This window comes from Nelumbo lutea, chromosome 7 (assembly GCF_056320005.1).
Source record: "Nelumbo lutea isolate HS-2025 chromosome 7, American lotus-T2T, whole genome shotgun sequence".
In the NCBI taxonomy this organism is placed as follows: Eukaryota; Viridiplantae; Streptophyta; class Magnoliopsida; order Proteales; family Nelumbonaceae; genus Nelumbo; species Nelumbo lutea.
The window spans coordinates 13,148,090-13,164,220 of NC_142690.1; the positions used below are offsets into that span (position 1 = coordinate 13,148,090).

At 36.5% G+C, this 16,131-nt stretch overlaps 1 pseudogene; it reads right to left on the bottom strand.

The window, feature by feature from the left end:
• Positions 1–427: 427 nt before the first annotated feature.
• On the bottom strand, positions 428–5,036 carry LOC148845179 (putative linoleate 9S-lipoxygenase 5; annotated as a pseudogene).
• Positions 5,037–16,131: the final 11,095 nt, after the last annotated feature.

Here is a 16,131-nt window from a genome sequence, read left to right on the forward strand (position 1 = left end):
GGTTGGGCCTGAGCTACCTAAGCCCAACCCGAATTTAGGTCAGGCTTGAATCTTCTGGACCAAAAGGTTTGGGTTGGGTTGGATTTGGCTCCGGTTGGATCTGCCCAAGTTGCAGCCCTAGTGATAAGTGTCCCTATATACTTTATATGGTTTCATCAAGAACCATGATGTAAATAGGGGTGTCAATCGACCGGTTTTGGATTGGATTCAATCCGATCCAAACCTTATCAAATCAGATTTGGACGGTCCATTATAATTATTGGATTGGGCCAATCTAAAATAAATTGGTCCATATTCTTATTGGTTTGAATTGGACCTAAACCAAATTTCCAATAATCCGATCATGAGGCCAAATCCTTGTCCAATTTGAAACCGATCAGAACTGAAGCTGACATAAAATTACTTTTATAAAAGTGCTTTTATACTTTTATGAAAGCACTTTTACAAAAGCACTTTAATAAAATCATTTTTACGGAAATACTTTTATAAAAGCATTTTTATGGAAGTACTACAAAAACACTTTAATAAAAGCACTTATACGAAAGCACTTCTATGGAAGTACTTTTACAAAAATGCTTCTATAAAAGCACTTTTGTGAAAGAACTTTTATAAAAACATTTTCACAAAAGTACTTTTATATACATTCACCAATTAGATTATGGTTGCAATAAAGGAATGATAGTTCAATGTTGTATCATCACCTAGGCTTTGCTTGTAAAAATTGCAAAAACTGAAAAACTCACGTCAATTTACTACCCTCATTTGAAAGAAACACTTTTTGACCACTCATAAGCATTATCCTTTATTAACTTATTTATCAAATAAGCACTCCCAAACAATGGGGGTTAGTGCACATTTGGCTGGGTGGCTGAAGTGTAGTGGCTTCTGGCTTTTCGAATTGGCCTCATGTGGGCAGTGTGCTTTTAAGGCTATAAACTATGTTTGGTGAAACTGAAAAATGTGGAGAGCCCAAATTGGCTGTCAGTCCTATATTGGTTCAGTGAGTCACTTGTGCATTTCAAAACAGCTGAACCAGCTTAGCCGAATCTTCAGCTCCTCCCAAGAAGGCCTTATTGCTTTTCCAAACTCAGTTGGATTAAAAGAAAAGATCCAGTTTCTCATAGATAAGTCTTTACAAGGCAAGTTTTTATTATATACCCACATCTATTACCAAGTGCTTAACTCAGCTAGCCCATAGCACAGCATTGAGCTTTGGGCTAAAGCTCATAGTGATAGCATAATGTTTCATCTTGTGAATCTACAGGCTAATAATAAGGCCATCTTTGCTTTTTGGTAAGTTATTTATCCGAGTAAATGCACTTATCCAGGTAAGTGTTTCCTAGAAAAGACTTACTTAGGTAAGTGCATTTACCCATGGTCTTTTATTTCCCATGTAAATAAGACATTGACCTTGTTAACCATAAAAATCTATTATTAATTCTCCATTTGTTTTTCAGTAGGTCATTTACCCGGGTAGGAAAGACTTACCCGGATAAGTGCATTTACTCATGTTCTTTTATTTCCCATGTAAATAAGGCAATGACCATTTTAGCCATAAAAATTCCATTATTAAAAGGGGCATTTTTGTCCCATCCAATTATTGACAACTTTCCCCTAGATGGGAAAGTTAATTTACTCACTTAGGAGATGGGTATCACTTACCTGTGTAAATGATACCTAGGAAAATAAACTTTCATTGATCTTCACATAAATCTGAAAAATGAACATGGGTTTCTTGGTCAATGGGAATCAAAATCCCATTACCCAACTTCCCCACCTCTCAAAATCCAAAAAAGAGAACACCCCCTTAAAGGGGCATTTTTATCCCATTTAAGAATTGGCAACTTTCCTCCCATGTGGAAATGTTATTTACCCACCTAGGATAGGCAAGTGAGATACCTAGGAAAATAAACTTTATTTGATCCCCACATAAATATGAAGAAAGAACATGGGCAGCGTGGAAGCAATGAAATCGGGCTGGCTATGCAAGCACCGGGCGAACACAAGCTTCTAGCGAAGCAAGAACAAAATTTCTAGAGGAGAGAGAAAAGGTGGCGAGAATTGAAGAGAAAATCTGAAGTGTGTATTAGCTTGGAAAGAGCAACATTTATAGTACATCTGGAAATTGTAGAATAAATATGAAAGAAGTTTATCTAAACATCATGTAGCTAGGATCGAATTCTTCTTGATGTTGCCTTGCTTGGATCGAAATCTTCTTTGGCTTGATCTCCACCGTCCGATCTCCTTGGATCTGATCCATGCATGGGTTATCTTGATCTTGGTATGAATCTTGGATTATCTTGAATTCTTGAGTTTCCTTGGATCTTGGACTTCTTGAATTCTTGATAATTCTTGAAATCTTGAATTATCTTGGATGTGCCCCCTATCTCTTGCATGGCCGCCTATGTGAGGAGATGGGTTTTGAGATGGGTCTCCATCATTCTCCCCCACTTGGAAAGAACTCGACCCTGAGTCGTGACTAGGGTATGCAAGTGTCATCTCTGGTAGGTAGCGATGGAGGTCAACAACATTGAATGTCTTAGAGATACCCATATGATCTGGTAGGTCCACGACATAAGCATTGTCATTGATCTTTTTCATGATCTTGTATGGACCGTAGTTCCGAGGCTGTAGCTTGTTATACTTTCCCACAGGTATGCATTATTTACTTAAGAACACCATTACCCACCGAATCAGCTGGCAACATCTAGGGAGGAACATGCCAAGGATGGTTTGGAGCTGGGCTGTAATTGTTTTTAGGCAGACCTTATCAGGGTTTGGCTCAAGCTCAGCATAATCAGGAGTCCCTGGCTCAGGCATGAACCGATGACTTATAGTCAGACGGTTGGGGAGGTTGTCTGCATAAGGATACTTGTCCGAAATTCCCTGCTGCATAGATGGCTGAGGCTATCCATATGATGATTGTGCATGTTTGGGTCTAGTCCGAAAGCGTTTGCATCTTGGACCACCATGGCTCGTCCTTCTTGTCGCCATGCCCCACGTTGCGGAGCTCAGTCCACCAGGATTGGAGTTCAGAGTCACCCTGGATCAAGCCATCGTTCGGGTAATAGTAGGAGCAGTAGTCATGGACCCATGTTTCAATGGTGAACCATATTTCAAGTCCATCAACGGCATAGGGATAATCATCAATGAGAAAGCGGAGGCCATGGGGGCTGTTGCTGTCTGGAATTGCTATACCCCTGTACAGAGCAAAATGATCTGTTGATGAGATCTCCTGGGAGTGCTAGATCCGTGAAGACCCAGCTCTTGTAGAGCACGTAAGACATTTCCATGGAAAATTTTGCCGGAAACAGTCTTTCCAAGCACTCCACCAGCATTGATGAGAATCTGCCGGGCCAAGGCATCTATGCTCAGTGTGTCCCAGAAATGAAGATGCAAGAGCTTATACATCGGATGCAGCACACTCAACTGTCTATTTGTTGCAATCACAAATGATTCAATGGTCGCGTGAGTGTTCAACCAGTGGCTGATGAGTTGATGATAGCCAGAGTCATTAACAACAACATAAGTTTTAGCCAGCTGCCAAATTGAACCCTCGACGCCATGTTCAGATGGAGTGAAGACCTTACTAACTAAACCATGTTGCACTCCTTGTGGGTGTGGTATGCTCAACTCAATAGCCAATGGCTTCAAGGTCCCATCATCTTTCAGGAAGAGGATTGTTCTGGATGCATAGGTTTTTGTGGTAGTCGAATTAATCCTCTCCAAGTAAGGAATCAATGCATCGTGATAATCCAATATGAATAGCCTCTTCTTCCTAATAGCCTCGTTGACTGATAGTAGCCCATTCAGGTTATTCTCTATATGTTCTCTGGTTATCGAACCAGTCTGGTTGCCGTATAATTTAGGATCAAGCTTGCTTGCCGGTGGAAACTCTTGAAGACCACAAATGCAAATTGGGTTCACTCCAGCGAGCATTTCTCTTGCAAATTCTTCGTCTGTCCTCCAAGCAAACTTATCGTGCTTAATAACTTGAGGCAAAGGGAATGTGAGGAGCTGTTCACCGTTGGTCCGGAAAAGTCCTTTGAGCATCCCGAAGGGGATTGCACCCTTGAGACGATCAAATGCACCACTGGGTAGCTGGGTTCCTCCTTCATAGGGATTGAACACATCTTGAAAAGTGTCGAACTCGTTAGGGGTTTTGTCACATAAAGCTTTCAGCTCTGTGAGCAAGAATTGAACCAGGGGTTTCAGTGCATATGCAAGGAAATCCGATATCTTCAGGTGACCAAACCGTTCATCTGTGGGGACGTAAATGTCCAGACTGAGAAGTGGCGGCAATCTGCTGAGTTAGGATCTGGCATGGTGGGTTTCTGGCCAGTTCTTCCCCTATGAGAATATGGGTACTCTGTGGAACCTCTAAGGATGGGATGGGCGTATTCAGGACCCTCGTCAGGAGCACCTAAGTCATTGTAGCAAGCATAATCATAGACTGGGTCCCATTCCTGGAGCTCTTCGATTCCATCTCCTCTAAGATTAACAAGTTCTTCCTCCCTGTACTGGTGCAAGGGTTCTGGCGTTTTAGCTGGTAGGTAGCTCTGGTTGGTGAAGAAAACCCGATTATTTTTGTAGCGCTTAGCCGGGTAAATCCAAGAATTATAGAGGAAGTGGAGGCGACCCACTCTTGGAACATCTTCGAGCATGACAGTCTTGAGGAAGAACTCACTGTGATGAAAGTTCTTAATCATGAAAGCTCCCGGAACTCCGATATCATCGTCCCAATCAAAGGTGACCTAGAATGACGATGCACCATCCGTCAACGGTGTCACGGTTGTAATCCACTCTTCCAAATAAGCAGCCTTTCCAACCTTGCCTCGCATCCCATTGATTGGGTCTGCATTAACATAACTAATGAGCTGCAATGCAACTCCTTCACCAAGTAACTCATCAAATCGATCGAGGACCGAAGCGTAGAGGTCATTGAAATCCAACAAGTTCGTCTTCATCAACACAACCGTTCCTCTAATCTTCGTCTTCCCGCCCATCTCATCATTCAACTTGGTTTGGGTTTCCTTCCCGGTTCTGCCCTCACCGGGAATAACTGGAGCAACGCCGAATTCTAGCTCGTCGTTGCCATCATCATCAAGAATAGGGTTCCGGGGTATAGGATCGATGATTGGTCTACCATGGTCATCTACTTCGATTGGATGTGGCTTTTCCTGGTTCCGTGGAACAACCTCCCGTAACAAGGTTCACAGTTGTTCAGTCATCTCTGCCAACTACTGTTCGATGTTACGTGTGGTCGTGCGTTGCTCTTCGATTGCTCTCCAAACAGCTGGGAACCCCTGATCTTCGTCATGGGGTGGGTTGTGACTGCTACCGCCTGGGTTGGCCATCTGGTTGGGTGAATTCCCTGCTCTGATACCACCTGACGCAGCGTGGAAGCAATGAAACCGGGCTGGCTATGCAAGCACCGGGCGAACATGAGCTTCTAGCGAAGCAAGAACGAAATCTCTAGAGGAGAGAGAAAAGGTGGTGATAATTGAAGAGAAAATCTGAAGTGTGTATTAGTTTGGAAAGAACAACATTTATAGTACATTTGGAAATTGTAGAATAAATAGGAAAGAAAATTTGTAGTTTATCTAAACATCATGTAGCTAGGATCGAACTCTTCTTGATGTTGCCTTGCTTGGATCGAAATTTTCTTTGGCTTGATTTCCACCATTCGATCTCCCTGGATCTGATCCATGCATGGGTTATCTTGATCTTGGTATGAATCTTGGATTATCTTGAATTCCTGAGTTGCCTTGGATCTTGGACTTCTTGAATTCTTGAATTATCTTGGATGTGCCCCTTATCTCTTGCATGGCCGCCTATGTGAGGAGATGGGCATCCATCAATGGGAATCAAAATCCCAACAAACAACTTTCCCCCTTTTCAAAATCTCAAAAAAGAATTCCCCCCAAGGCCCCATTCTCTTTTCGGTAAGTTACTTACCTAGGTAAATGCAATTACTTGGGTAAGTTTTTCTTGGAAAATACTTACCCGGGTAGGTGCATTTACCCATGTTCTTTTATTTCCTATGTAAATAAGGTAATGACCATTTTAGTTATAAAAATCCATTATTAAAAGGGGCATTTTTGTCCCATTCAAGTCTTAGCAACTTTCCCCCTAGGTAGAAAGTTATTTACCCACATAGGAGATGGGGTATCACTTATCCAGGTTAATGATACACAGGAAAGGTAAGTGGTAACTAGGAAAATAAACTTTCTTAGGTCCCCACATAAATCTGAAAAATAAACATGGGATTCTTGGTCAATGGGAACCAAAATCCCATTGACCAATTTTTCCCCTCTCAAAATCCAAAAAAAGAAGGCCCCCTAAATAGTATGACCAAGCCATTTCATCAAAGCCAACTCTTTTGTGGATATAATGACATACTCTCTCATTCTTCCAAAATAACTTCTAAATCATAGAAAAGTGATTTGAGGAAATTAGTTGCATCCTAATTTCTAAAGGACTATTTTGCATATAACCTTTGATAGTTTTATATTTGGTTATTCTCTTCCTAAGGTTGTATTTGGTATTGTTGATATATTAAGTATTAGCATAGACTGTTTTCAGTTAAAATTAATGCCGTTAATACTCAAAACACAAGTGCCGCTGTTTGTACTTGAATCCTGTTTGGTGAGAAATTTTTCATCAATGTCAGCAATCAGCATTACTTCAGTCAGGTCATTGAAACTTTGCCTCCCAAAACAAGAAAAATCAAATTGGTGTTTCTTGAAGCATTCCTGATTTATGTTTCATGTAGAAACACCATGACTGTTTTAACTCAGAACAATCTCAACCAAACAGAAAATTGACCATTAAACTTGAAATGCATAGGTGGTGCTGATGGGGCATGTTTCAATTAGACACAGCATGGTTCCAAACAAACATTCCCTAAATCTGGTATTTCATTTTTGACCAAGGAAATGAGATATTTAAATATCATTTAATAGTATAATTAATTATTTTCTTAAATTTTATACTACAACTTTTCCCTTGTGGACAGTTCATTTTAATTTATCTGTTTTGATTTAACTTAGAAAACACATTTCATTAAAATAGTTTCTATGGTACAAAATTGATAAAAGGATTAATGAATAACATTAAGAACTGGATCACTTAATTGGTCCTTTACTTTTTAGAACAAATTGATCCTGATTAGGTATTCTCCTATAGAAGTTTAGCTCCAAGAATCATTTACACAAGAGTGTTGGCTAATGAGGGAGCATGCCTTGACAAATTAAGTCAATCAAGATGTTCTTATGATCTACAAACGCAGCCTTAACCTGGCTGAGTGATCAATCACGATGCTGACCGTGATGACATTAGCTGTTCAGAAGGCTGTGAATAGGGAATCACAACCATTCAACCTCTCAACGTATGTAGGTCTCATGTATTTTGTCACGAGTGTGAAACATTATTATTGGTTTCACAATCTGTTACACAATTAAAGCGTTTAACTAATCCGATTTCCTGTTATTAGCCCCTAAATAGTATTATTGGTTCTACAGTCTGTTACACGGTTAAAGCATTTAACTAACCCGATTTCCTGTTATTACCCCCTAAGTAGCAGGGGAAGGGTTCTGCACTGTTGTGGCAATTGGAAGTTTTGTTTGGAATTCATAGAGCACCATGTGATATAGCTTGAAAATATTAGACTTAGAAATCTGATAGAAATGAATTGGGTTTTCAAATTGCAAATATTACGTTTACATACAAGCAAGGTTCAAAAAATCGATATGATACGCCCCATATTTAACCCATATTCAGACCATTTGCCATGACCCTGGACCTAATATTTCCATTTTCTTAAATAGAAACTAGTCGAGGCATGTCTAATCCAATTCTCTATTCAGAGCTTGGGCCTTCTCTCCTCCACTATAAACCAATAAATATTCCGAGTTATCTCTTCCTTTCTAAAGCAGTAAAGTCCTCTTCTTTCTCAAGCAATGGCTGCAGCTAGGGTTGATGATAGCAGTTTCAAAGACGACCAGCTGGCGCCACTGTCTGTACAACATCACTAGGGTCAGGAGAAAAGGGTCAAGGTGGATTGGGTTACGGGAATCCAATGGGTCACCTAAAATGATACATGTTTAAAGCAACACTTACCTCATAAAAGAGAAAAATAATTGAATAATCTTTTTATCAGTTTCCTCCACCATTTCAATGCCACATTTAACCCTTTTTTCCCTGAATCTTCAATGAAAAAGAAGTAAGAAATAATTTTTTAAAAACATGATAACTAGAAATGTTGTTCTTCTGAAGGCATAGAGACAATACCTAAAATTTCTTCTGATGTTATTCATTTGATCAGACATGTTGGAAAACGACCAGGGAAATGAAGATTACTCCATTTTTGGCTTGTAGTCTCATTAGAGGAGAATGGTATCGCCTTAGAACTTCTGATTGTATGATAATGTTTTTACCTGTTCTTCAAAAGATTATACAAATTATAACCGTCCAGGGGCATTGAATGATAAATCAGTGTTAGAAGCATGAAATATCCATCTAGGTTGCATGAATGAAGACCTCAAGAAATGTTATTAGCCCGTTGAATCAGTTTTGCTGGCAAAAATTGTATGGATAAATTTCTTATATCTCCCTTGAAGTTTCTGGTTGTTGCTGAGACTTTCCTTGAAGTTTGATAATTGTAATAACTTTCCCTTAATTTTTTGATATTGTTGCAAGTAGATCCCCTTTGATAGAATCTTCTAAAAAGAGACAAAAAATATCCAAAATACCCATGTAGTTACTTTGACAAAAATGTTTATTTTTCATATTTTTTTATTCATATAAATCACTACCTCAAATCCTTCTAATCTCTTTTCTGAAATTGATTTTTTTTCCAAAATTGCCCTTCATATCAATCACTCAAAGGTAAGATGCAACTTTAGATTCTCTTTTTTTTTGTTGTTCATAAAATTTGCATTGCTTTTTCTCTAGAAACTAGCCTCAATAGTAACTTCACGGGTATTTTAGACATTTTCATCCTTTTTTTAGATGATTCAACGGGGAGAGGGTTTACTTGCAACTGTATCAGAAATCTTAGGGGAGGTGATTACAACTACTAAACTCTAGGGATGTTTCAGCAATGGTAAGAAACATCAAACATCAAGAGAGGTTTCAGCAATTTACCCAAATTATATTTATACCCATGTTCATAACATGTCTGTTTTCTTTATTTCTTTTTCTTGGGGGAGAGTTAGAAAGATGTATGGCAGTAGGGGTGTCAATGGATCGGCCGGTCAGGTTTGGCATAGGTTTGGATCAGCCCAAACTGACCGACCAAATGAAATGGGTTACCGAAACCAATCCAACCCATTCAATGAATAGGCTATTCATCAAGGAAAGGGAAAAATTCTACCCTGAGGTTTTTAACAAATTTAAGGAATACTAAAACTTCTGCCAGTTTTATTCTAATCCTCAAGCATTCCCCATTAAAGGATTATAGATTCTACTGTTAATCTTGGCACTTTGACAGAATGGGAGAGACAGGAAAAAAAGTCTTATGGGGGTTTTGGATGGTTGAAGCTAATTCTCACGCATTCCCCATTAAAGAATTATAGATTCTACTGTTAATCTTGGCACTTTGGCAGAATGGGAGAGACAATTAAAAAAAAAAAGCCTTGGGGTTTTGGATGGTTGAATCTAATAACAAAAATGTCCTACTTGCAGATGAATCACTAGGTTTCAGGCATGGTCAAATTAATAGCTTCATGGCTAATCAAAACTACATGAAAGTCTTTCCTCTAAACAGGTGGCCTATGAAATTTGGGCCAGGATGGTCTGGGTTTAAGATCAACCAGGCCCAACCATAAGAATTAGGTTTAAATATTGAATTCGATGTTAAGTTTGATCTGTCTAACCCAGAGCCAACTAGCGCTGAAACATTATGCACTCAGGTTGGATTTGGGCCATGGCTAGGCTCAGGTTGATCAATTAGCCGCACTAAAATTTGACATCCGTGTGTGTATGTATGTAGATATTAACCCCATCCAGTCCAAAATCAATTTAGACGGAGTGGACAGACCAACAAGACATATTGGATTGGACCTGCTTCGTTCGTAACAAATCTATATTGGATTAGGTTGGATTAAATCAATGTCTGGTCCATTGATATAAGATAAGAATATATGTGTCAATGGACTAGGTTTGAGTTAAAACCAATCTAAATCAAAATGAATTTGAACAGATTGGATGGTCCAGACATTGAATTGGATCGCTCCAATTGATCTAAAACATTCATCGGATTAGATTAAACCTGATCCATTTATAGATTCACATTGGATTGGATCGGATAGGACCAAATCCGGTCCAATTAACATTTCTGCACCCGATGTTGCTCCCAACTACAGGGGGTGGGCAGTGGACTGGATGCCAATCTAATCTTTGGCTATTATTTATTTATTTATTTTTTGCACAAAGTGATTGGCTGTTTTTCCTTGATCCGCGTTATTAAGATTGTCAATCCTAGATTCTACCATTGCACCAATAAATGACCTCTTGTTCGAATATTGAATACAACTAATAAATTAAATTAAAAATGATGATAAATGAACAAAAAATGACTTCCATATTGTATTATCATGAATAAGATTACTTGAAAATAGTTTCCATGAGACTTCCATATTCTAACATTTTTCCAGTTGTGAGAAAGCTCAAACTCTTTATCCAAGGTTTTTCTGTTTCAGTTTTGAGCTTCAAACTAGGTTTTGGCCTGATTCCAAACAAAAATATGGACTAAGTTTTTAAGTGTTTCAATCCAAAGACGCAGAGATGATTCCCATTAATCCCCAAGAGACCGTTTGGCAGGTATATTTTCTATAGTGAAGATATGATACAGTTCAAACAAAGTAGAGATTCTACAGTCTCTTTTCCTTCCCCCAATAGAGAGGGGATTCTTGTTTGTCACCTACCATAATGTATCTGTGGAGGTGGCAATACAAACATGGGAGTTGATGTTCAAGATACATTGTTTCCGTTTCTTAATAGAAGATAACAAGACAAGGGTGGGTAGAAAGTGAGAAAATGAAGAGAAAAATCCTCTTACAAACACCATCTTATATGTTAGGCTTGACACCATCAAAACACCATCTTGTTTGATCGCATGTAAAATCCAAACCGTGGGGTTTGATCTACATCCAAAATGGACCGTTGGATTCAAATCTGGGTACTTACTGACATGAAAATAAATAGAATTTATCTTGTAAAAGGTAGCACTAAATCACAATCATAAGAAATAAAAAATAGTATAAATAAACGGTTAACAAACAGAAGCTTTGGGGAAACGCCTCCTTCAATGCCAATATGGCACAAACAATACCAAACAAAAAAATGCAATATCTATTAGCGTGGACGTTTGTTTTTTTGTAAATAACGCCAATAAACGGCCATACCATCAAACACCATCTTAGTATATGTTTGGCATAGATGCTGCAGAAAATAATGTTGTGTATGTATGGGTTGAAAGCACAATTTTTTGAGAAAACGGTGTCTTTTTATTTTTGTTTTGAAATGTTACTGCCAGTGCCAAATAGGATGTTTCTTGGAACAATAATACCTTCTGTTTGGTACCAGTGCTCTATATCTGTTTTCAGCACTGGTACCCACTATAGAAAGTCCACGTTACTGCCACATCATGTCCTCATTGACAACAAGAAGCTCCAATCTGAGAAAATGTCGAATTTGGCGTTGCTTCAAACCACACCTTCTTGATTTCTAAGGCGTAGCTTGGAGCACCGTTTTTTATGAGAAAATGGTTCCAAACATATTAATGTTTCCTGGAGCACCGATTTTTCCAACGTGGCACTAATGTGTCACCATTTTCTGGAGCAACGGCATCGATGCCAAACAAACGCTTAGGCTATGCTTGGTTTGAAGGAAAAGGTAGGGAAAGAAGGGGAAAGACAGGAAAACCAATACAAGGGTTATAAAGGCTTCCCTACCTTTCCCTACATTTTCCTTCAAATCAAACATAATCTTAGTTTTAGAAGCTTTACCAGCTCTGCCTCCCCCATAGTGTTCTTCAGCCCATAACATTTCTTGTAATATTCTGTGAACATAATCAACTGTCACTATTTAGAGCTGAGTTCAAATCAGCCCCCCACAACGTCCCACAGCACATCCCCGCCATGTATTGAAAACTCTTGATAATGACATCAATCATCATTCCGGATATTATCATCGGGAGATATTTTCAATACATGACAGAGATGTGCTGTGGGGGGCTGATTCGGTGGTATCTTTAGAGCTAGGGTCTATAAATTTTAATTGCATGATACATGTTTAAAGAAACACTTACCTCACAGAAGAGAACCAAATTGAATCTCTTTTTATCAGTTTCCTCCACCATCTCAATGCCACATTTAACCGTTTCTCAACTTTTCCCCTAAATCTTCAATGAAAAAGAAGTAAGAAATTCTTTTGTAACAACATGATAACTTGAAATACCTGGAATTTCTTCTGATGTTATTCATTTGATCACATATATTGGAAATGGATTAGAATTTTTGGCTTGTGGTCTCAAACTCTGATTGATTATATAAATTATAACCGAACAGGGGCATTGAATGATAAATCCGTTTTAGAAGTATGAAATATCCATCTAGGTTGTATGAATGAACACCTTAGGAAATGTTAATAGGTTGTGGAATCAGTTATGTTGGCAAAAATTGTATTTATGTCCATCTTTCTAACATTTTCATTTCCTTCCTTTCTTTTTCTTTGAGGAGACTTAGAAAGATGTGTGGCAATGGGAATGTCAATGGATCAGCCGGTCAGGATTGATCAACCCAAACTGACCGGTCGACCAAATGAAATGGGTTAGCAAACCTAATCCCACCCATCCAATGAATAGGCTGTTGTTAATCAAAGAAAGGGAAATTTTCTTAAACCCCCGGAGGTTTTTAACAAATTTAAGGAATACCAAAACTTCTGCCACTTTTATTCTAAGCCTTAATCATTCCCTATTAACAATAAGCCTTAAAACCTGATGGGGTTTTGGATGATTGAATCTAATAATAAAAATGTCTTAATTTGCAGACGAATCACTAAGTTTCTGACATGGTCAAATTAATAGTTTTATGGCTAATCAAAACCGTTAATACAGAAGTCTTTCCTCTAAACAGGCCGCCTATAAAATTTGGGTCAATCAAAGGTTAGCATATAATCCAAAACTTAACGTCTATTTTTAGAGGTGGCAATCCGACAGGATGGATTGGATTTAAGATCAACCCATGCCCAATTCTAAGAATCAGGCTAAAAGATGTCAACTTTGATCTGTTCAATTGCATTCAAGTTAGGTTTGAGCTCAAGTTTGGTTCAGATTGGTCAATCAATTACATTATATGTATATTAGGTATATATAAATGTATGTATTAGGTATTTAAGTACATATCTAAGATGTAGGCCTGAGCACAGCCTAAAAATTAAAAAACCAAAAGTATTGGGCCAACATCCAATCCACATGTGAAAATGTGGGCTGGGTCAGTCTGATTTGATTTGGACTTGTCCAAGTTGAAAGACTACTAATTTAACAAAATTTCAATGACAGAATTCATTGGTTGAGACATACATGGATTGGTTACACATACTGTAAAGGCCATTATTATAACAAAAAATGTTTTTGCCTTCCATATTATATATCATGAATAAGATTACATGAAAATAGCTTCCATGAGACTTCAAACTATGACACTTTTAGGAGGTGGTTGCCAATATGCATCAAATAAGCAGTCTTACCAAAAGAACATATACAAACACCATCATATTATTATAAATATTTTATAATAAAATACAGTTATCATAATCATCATCATCATCCACTCTCATTCTCTCACAAACAAGTTTGTCATTTTAATATTTCTAAGTGTTTTGACATTTATTAAGACTAGTAAATTTGTACGGGCTTTGCATGTGGCAAATTTAGATGGTGAAGATAGTAATATACATTCAAATTATTTTAAATTTTGTAATATACATTCAAATTATTTCTATGTGTCTAAAATAATTCTATATTAGAGATGTCCCAAATGTTTTCTACAAATATTTTGTATTTTTATGTTCTATTTCTTTAATTTTTATTATCTAATTATGAAATCATGGCTTGACCCAGATGGTTGACCTTACCCACCACCTAGACAAAAGGACAAAATCATTTTTTGGTTCAATTTAAAAAAAAAACGTGATCTATATTTTTAAAAGTATTGGATATAGATCTAATAACATAATTTATTGGTGAGAAAATATCTTAAATATATCATTTAATGGGAGAGAATGGACGTTAGCACCTCAAATATATGACTTAATGAGAGGGATTTGAATGAAGTTAAAAAAAATAGTTCAAATTACAATTTTTACCCTCACAATTAAAAAGAGACTAAATTCAAATTACATTTTTAACATTTTTTATATTTCCATGTGTATAAAAATAATCCCTATTTATGACACTTGTTTTTGTTTAATATGATGAACATACAATATTAGAGATGCGCCCAAATGATTTTTTTTTGTGCAAAATTTATGTATTTTTTTTCATTTTTTCATTTCTATTATGTTTTTTAATTTTTATTATTTAATTATGATGTCAAATATTGACACATTTGACCTAAAAGTTGAACTGTTGACCTAGACCAAATAGGAAATCAATTTAATTTTTTTTGTTGGTTTTAAAATTTGCATTTCATTTGGATTATCAATGAAAATAATTTTTGTTTATGACACTTTTTTTCTTTAATATGATTAATATGAAATATTAGAGAAATTAGCAATTTTATCTACATTTTTTTATTTAACTATGATATCATGGATTCACCCAATTGGCCCTAAACGTTGAATTGGCTTACCCACCACTTGGATGGAAGAATGGTTTCGGTTTTTTTTTTTTTTTTTTAATTTGAAAAAAGGTAAATTACTGAAACCTCCCCTAAAGTTTCTAACCGTTGCTGAAATCTCTCCCGAAGTTTGGTAATTGCAATCGCCTCCCTTGAATTTTCTAATATAGTTGCAAGTAGACCCCCGTTTAGAATCTTCTAACAAGAGTTACACAAATGTCCAAAATACCCATGTAGTTGTTATTGAGTCTAATTTTTGCATAGCAAACAATACAAAATTTAAACAACAAAAAATGTTTAAAATTGCAACTTTACCTTTGAGTGATTCATATGAAAGTAAAATTTATAAAATAAATCAATTTTGGAAAATATTGGAAGGGTTTGGGGTAGTGATTGATATTAAGGGAAAACTTGGAAAATAAACATTTTAGTCAAAGTAACTACATGGTTATTTTGGACATTTACATGCCTCTTGTTAGAGTATTATAAGAGGAAGGTTATACTTGCAACTATGTTTAAAGTTAAAGAGTAAACATTTTAGTCAAAGTAACTACATGGTTATTTTGGACATTTACATGCCTCTTGTTAGAGTATTATAAGAGGAAGGTTATACTTGCAACTATGTTTAAAGTTAAAGAGAGGTGATTGCAATTACCAAACTTTAGGGGAGGCTTTCAGCAATGGTTAGAAACTTCAGGGGATGTTTTATCATTTTACCCTTTAAAAACATGGGTTTCTTATTGTTAAAATTTATTTTTGTATTTGATAAAGATCTAATTATTAGAATTATTAGATAAAAAATACCTTAAATACAAGATTTAATGGAGAGAATTTGAGTTAAGACCTTAAATATAAGACATAATGAGAGTGAACTAAATAAGGTGAAAAATTATAAATGATATTACATTATTAGCTCTTAGAATTAAAGAGGGACTAAATTCAAAGATAGGGGTAGTTTAGTAAAGTTCCACGCCCTCATTGGTACTTTTAATAGTAAAAATAAATATACTATATACACATATCTGTATGTATGTATGTATGTATGTATGTATGTATGTATGTATGCATGTATGCATGTATGTATGAAATAAAAGTAAAATATACACAAAAAATTCTGATTTCATGTGGAAATTTTAAATTACAATAAAAATTATTATTTATTAAATTTTGTATTCTATTTCCATCATAAATAAAAATTAACAATTATTTTTATTTGACACGATGAATATATAACATATAACATTAGAAATGTTCTGAAATGTTTTAGACAAAATTCTATACTATTTCA